The sequence below is a fragment of the Silene latifolia genome, chromosome 4 (genome assembly GCF_048544455.1).
Source record: "Silene latifolia isolate original U9 population chromosome 4, ASM4854445v1, whole genome shotgun sequence".
Lineage (NCBI taxonomy): Eukaryota > Viridiplantae > Streptophyta > Magnoliopsida > Caryophyllales > Caryophyllaceae > Silene > Silene latifolia.
The window spans coordinates 66,083,994-66,090,182 of NC_133529.1; the positions used below are offsets into that span (position 1 = coordinate 66,083,994).

Here is a 6,189-nt window from a genome sequence, read left to right on the forward strand (position 1 = left end):
TTCACAAAATTCTTTGAGGACTCAATCCCGGCTGCTTCTATTTTCGCCACTTGAACCAAAAGAGTTTGGACCATTTCTCTCAATTTCGCGGTCTCATCTGAATTGTGGACAGGAATTTCAACTCGTTCCTTGGAAGCTTCAGAGGTCTCGAGCTTCTCGATACGGGCAGTAATAGAAGTAATGAGTGTCACAACGGCACTCATTTCATCACTTTGCTTGCGTGATTTTCCACGTGAACTCCCAAACTCAGCTCTATGGACTGCCATCTCCTCAATAGTGTTCCAACCTTTATTCTGACCGGTATTGTTTTGGAACCTACCATTCGCAGCTGCGTCCAGGATGACCTTGTAATCATCATATAAAGCATTGTAGAATAAGTTACAAAGGTACCACTCCTGGAAACCGTGGTGAGGGACAGACCGAACCAAATTCTTGAAACGTCCCCATGCTTCACAAAATTCCTCATCAGGTCCTTGCTGGAAATTTGTGATTTTACTTCTCAAAGCATCAGTCTTTGCAAGTGGGAAGTATTTTTTGTAGAAGGCCAATGCGAGAGATGTCCAATCTGTGACTCAGTGCTACTCTATCAAGGTAGCGGTACCAATCTCGCGAGAATCCTTCAAGGAGTATAAGAACATCACCCCCTTTACTTCGTCCCGAGTCACCCCAAAGTAGGTATAGGTATGGAAGCAATGATGAGTCCGTGAAAATTTCCATATGCTTCAAAGGATCCTCATCTCGTAGACCAGCAAACTGATTTCGCTCCACTAAATCAATATATGAGGAACGAAATTCGGACTGACCAGTAGTAGGGGTAGGTAACACGTGCCCCTTTGGAAGGTGCTGCTCTTTTGGCTGAAGATTGTCATATGTCGTAGTCATGTTCGCCAAACTGAGAGTACTCAAGTCTTCCTCTCAAAAACCTGTCTTCTAACTGTGCAAAAGCAAAACTAGAAGCAAAGGTAAGCAACGGCCTCAGGGAATCAAAGTTCCTTGAGACAAGAAAAATAAACTAAAAATAAAGCAAACAGAATTACACCGTCTCCTCGGCAACGGCGCCAAAATTTGATACCGTCGTTTTGTATCAAAATTAAATTTATAATTCCAAACTAAAACTATAGCTAGTGATAGTAAGGGTCGAACCACAGAGAGAAAAGATTGATTTTGTTTGCTATTTTCAGTCTATAAAAGTAACAATTAAATGGGGGGTTTTGAAATTGGTTGATTCTAATGATTAATTGCTAAATATGAAATTCTCAACAAGATAAAAGGAAGATCGGGAATTTCGGTTCACCATGGCTAAGGTCAGGTCAGTAAGGTAACAGAGGTCCTATAATACGGTCTCAGGGAATATGAGCAAGCCTTTCGATCTATGCTCAAATTAACCTTACGGTCTTCTAATTCCCAAGAATTTCTCAAAGCTTTCGCTCAAAGGAAATTCCAATCTAATGATAATTTAAATCACTAATCTTTCAATCTAGTAAAAAGGCTTATCAAAAGATAACAAGATCGATACGGAAGAATTCATACTAACAGAACAATCCTAATTTATGCCATGGCTCACCTCGTTCCCAATCAATAAAATTAGCTATGCATAATTAAAACTAAAACAATTGCAAAATTGATAACAAAGAACAAGTTTGACATGATTGAATTGAATTTAAGACAAAAGGTAAGAACTTAATTGCTGAAATTAAATTGGTAAAAACAAGAATTGTAATAACAAGAAATTAAAGAAGGAAGAATTTGCATAAAAACTTACTAATTAAAATGATGAACAAAGTAATTCAATTCGGGATTCGTCGTCCCTCTTTCTTGCCTCTAGACTAGATCTAAACTGAGTTCTTGAATAATGAAAAGCATAACCTAAAATTGTAGCTGCGTTCTACTAATAAACGATGCCAAAAGTTAATTACAAATTGGGCTTTTAAAAGTCTAACACGAAGAATAAATCTCAGCTCGCAGACTGGTCGATCGACTGGTGTGCATGGTCGATCGACTGGTCATAGCAGAACAGTAGCGTCTGAGGAAGTTCCACGGTCGATCGACTGGTCAGCATGGTCGATCGACCAGCTGAGCTGTGCAGTAGCCTCCTGTCCTCTTCCAAATAGCCTCTAAGCTCCATGCACGCATCCCGAGGTGAGTGAGTACGAACTTCCTTCTTCCAAGCTTCCCTGAAGTTGCCTCCGGAGGACGATTTAGGCTTGATTTAGCCCACTTTCACTCATTCCTACAACAAATCATAGAAATTGCAAAGTAAACCGTTTCGGGAGAAATAGTAGCCTTAAGCTAACAATTATGCAGGGAAATACGTGCCAAAACTGCAAATAAAGTGTATAGAATATACACATATCAACAGTTTTTAAAACATTTAAACGGTGTCAGTACTGATGACACAAAACAAACAGCTGCAATAAAACAACATTACAAACCAATCCAACCCACCAACTCTGTCACATCATCACACACCTGACTACACACTAAAGTGTGTAGTCCTGCCAGAATACTCATCGCAACAAGTATTCCACACCGCCAGTGGGGGACCGCAGCCGTTACCACCTAAACCCCGCTCATCTCATCTGAGCGATAAACCCATGTTCCTTAATGTGCACATCCCTTTCTGTGGCGGGTTCCACAGAGGGCGAATCAAGGGCGTGAAGCCACTCCCACAAGTGACTCCACTCAGCCGAGGATGCACCTCGCAAACCACAGACGATATACAATAACCACATTATACTACCAACCATCACCAATTCCAAAACCAAATCCAACATGATATACAACAACACAATCAACAACAACAAAACCATGTAATCAATACTGAGTAAGGAAACCCTACCTGGAATAGCAATCACACGAGACCGTCTAGGAGCTAATCAGAACTTCTCCTCTACGAATCCTCCTCATATAACATGCATACATACAATTACTACCAACACACCATAATACTCCCAAAATACCCCAACATTACCCAATTAGGGTTTAATCAAACTCAACAAAACGCTATAAAAATTATACAAGGAACTTAACCTTGACACGACGATCACAACGGTATAACGAACAAGACAATCCGACGATCCCAGCCTTGGGATTTGCTAACAACGCGAGGGATGCAAACTACGTAACTGTTGTTCTTCTCTTAAAAGGTTTTATAATGTTAAAAAGTGTTTAATAATAATGACGGAAGCCTTTTATATTAATCTCGCGTTATTAACAAAACCCGGCTACTCAAACCCGTAAAACACACTTACTCGATCAAGTAAGTGACTTACTCGATCGAGTGACCCTTACTCGATCGAGTGTCACACATACTCGATCGAGTGTCACACATACTCGATCGAGTGTCACACATACTCGATCGAGTATCACACATACTCGATCGAGTACCCATCAGGTATCCTACTGTTTCGTACAAAAACATACTTACTCGACAGAGTAAGTCCCACTCGATAGAGTACCCATAGACATAGAAAACCGTAGTATTACATTGGAACATTGTAACCTCCGAGGGTGGTGGACTACACAACCACAACGTATCAGTTTATAAGGACGAAGATCGGCACTTCGCGGGATTGGACGCGGAGGAGAAGGCATATGTTAGGCAACAAACTATGGTCGGGGTTCTACCGAGGGATATTAAAAATGGTCTTCATTTGAAAACACCAGAAAAACCTCAACCGTCAAGCACCTAGATATATAATGAGACAAGGAAAATTAGGCAAGAAGTTAGGGGTGAAAGAAACACCGCTTAACAAATGTTGGCTCTAGCGGTAGAAGCGAAATACGTCCATTGGCATGAGATTAATTCCGAGATAAAAGAGATCACACATGTTTTCATGGAACATCCTGATTCCATGAAGTTGTTCCGGGCTTATCCTTACGTGGTTATCATGTATTCGACGCATAAAACAAACATGTACAATAATCTCAATGGTGTCACACCCATCGGATCGTCGTTCTTAATTGCATGTTCGATGATTCCTAACGAGTACGAGGAGTGTTACAAGTGGCTGTTGAATACGTTAGGTGACATTTTAGATATCACGGGAGCGTCGCCTTCTGTTTTTGTCACCGACCGGGAATTGGGTTTGATCAATGCTCTTAAAGCAGTATATCCCGGGGTTAATCATTTGTTGTGTCGATGGCATGTGAACAAAGCCATCAATGTTAAAGCTATCGCTACTTATAAATCCGAGAGTTACAAGAAACATGTCATGACAAATCCAGAATCGGGTTGGTGTCATGTGATCGATGCACCTACCAAGCAAGAGTTCCAGCATTGGTGGAGGATCTTCTGTATCAAGTGGCCTGTTTTAGCTGCTTATATCGGGAGCACTTGGGGTGAGCACGCGGCGAGGTTTGTATTATGTTATACAAACGAGCGCTTCCATTTTGGTAACACGGCAACTTCCCGTGTTGAGTCAAACGATTCTCTATTGAAGGCTTGGTTGAAAAGCAGTCATCTCACACTTGATACCATGTCCTAATGTTAATTTGAATCGTGTTTAAATTAAGTTGTAATTTAAATTTCGTTTTTCTTTACGGGATTGATCTATAAAGTGATTACTAAAATTAAATTAAGGAAAAAAAAAACAGAAATGTAAGTATCTATACAAAGAGTTTAAAATTAAAATAACATAATTCGTACAAATAGACAAACATAAAAAATAAAATAAACTAGTCGCCATACACGTCTTCATAGTATTGACGCATGTCCTCAAACAAATCCTCTGGACGCTCTCTCTCCATCTCCTCACTCGGTTGTTGGAAGGCGCTCTTGAATTGGCGACTAAGAGTTAGGGCGACCTCCGGCTCCTCATGAAACTCGACAGTACGAAAATGGAGGCGGTGTAAAGTGGGATAGAAATAGTGGTGTGAAATCTCCGCATACCAACTCATGTACTCCTGAGCATGCTAGAAAGGCATAACTGCTTTAGTTGACCCACACCGTAATGATATGATCGAACTTGCGATCCCCCATGTCCTATCGGGTTCTTCCCCGAACTGAAGCCTGTAATTCCCGTTCGCCGGGCGAGACTCAAGAGACGGAATCGACATCGGGTACGGGATAGTCTGACGATACCCAAACTGACGCATGCACCGATCAGGCTGGTACGACTCTACTATATCAAGATGTCTGATAAAACCCGAGTAAAGCAATACCCTGTAAGATACCTAGGGACGGTTCCCGTAGGGCAACCATCGGACATGCTCCAACCTAAGATCGTCCAAACTATGGCGATATATCTGAAAAGCCTCAGAATCACCCTTATCTCGAGGAAGGGGGCCCAAGCCTCGACTAGAGGTCGGTCCTCAAGAAATAATCCGGCGCCGGGTCAGAACTTGGGAAAGTACTCGTATATCCATACCTGGAGTAACGGTAGACACCCACTAACAACAGTAAGCCAAACAAGCGGCACCCCAAGCATAGGAATCAACCCGATCAAGACTATCAAGCAAGGGCAACAATTGAGCGTTCACCCTATCACCACTCTTATCCATGAAAATAGTATGACCCAATAAATTCAAGAGGTATGCCCGTAACGAGTCATGCTCGTTACCTCGCTGAATAACAGTCCTCAACTCTGTCATAATTAAACCACCATTCTTATAGCGCGGTGGTATAACCTCGGACTCAAGAACTCCATAAAACTTCGCAATCTTCCCCCTCAGACCACTATCGCCAGCCTCGGCCATACCGTCCACAAATACCTGCTCACCAGTAACAGGTATCCCAAGAATCTTCTGGACATCATGGAGCATGATATTAATCTCTCCAAAAGGCATATGGAAAGTGTTAGTATCCGGGTGCCATCTCTCGATAAAAGCACTAAGGAGGTTATCGTCTAAGCCGGTGGTAAAACACCCACTTAAAACCCTAAGCCCGGTCGCCTCTACCCTAGCAGCAACAACCTCGCTGAGAAACATCTCCCTAATCTCCCTCGCAGCTTTCGGCCTCTCGTAGCACTTGATCCACGACCTCATATTTTCCAGGTTAGGGTCCAACCAACACTTGAACGCAACGTGTCCACCAAAACTCCGTAAGATGACAATGTTACTAGGACCACCAGGAACAGGTTCTCCCAGGATCCAAGAAGTATCCCTCATCGGCCTACTCGACCTATCCGTGCTAGAGGACGTCTCTCTAACACTCGAATAACGTCCTATATGATCCCGACCCAACCTCTG

The 6,189-nt window shown here is 42.4% G+C and overlaps 1 non-coding gene across 1 annotated transcript; it reads left to right on the forward strand.

Annotated features, from left to right (window-relative positions):
- Window positions 1–399: 399 nt before the first annotated feature.
- On the forward strand, window positions 400–508 carry LOC141653954 (small nucleolar RNA R71). The gene has a single exon (XR_012547542.1). It is a non-coding gene; the product is annotated as a small nucleolar RNA R71 (small nucleolar RNA).
- The last annotated feature ends 5,681 nt before the right edge of the window (window positions 509–6,189 follow it).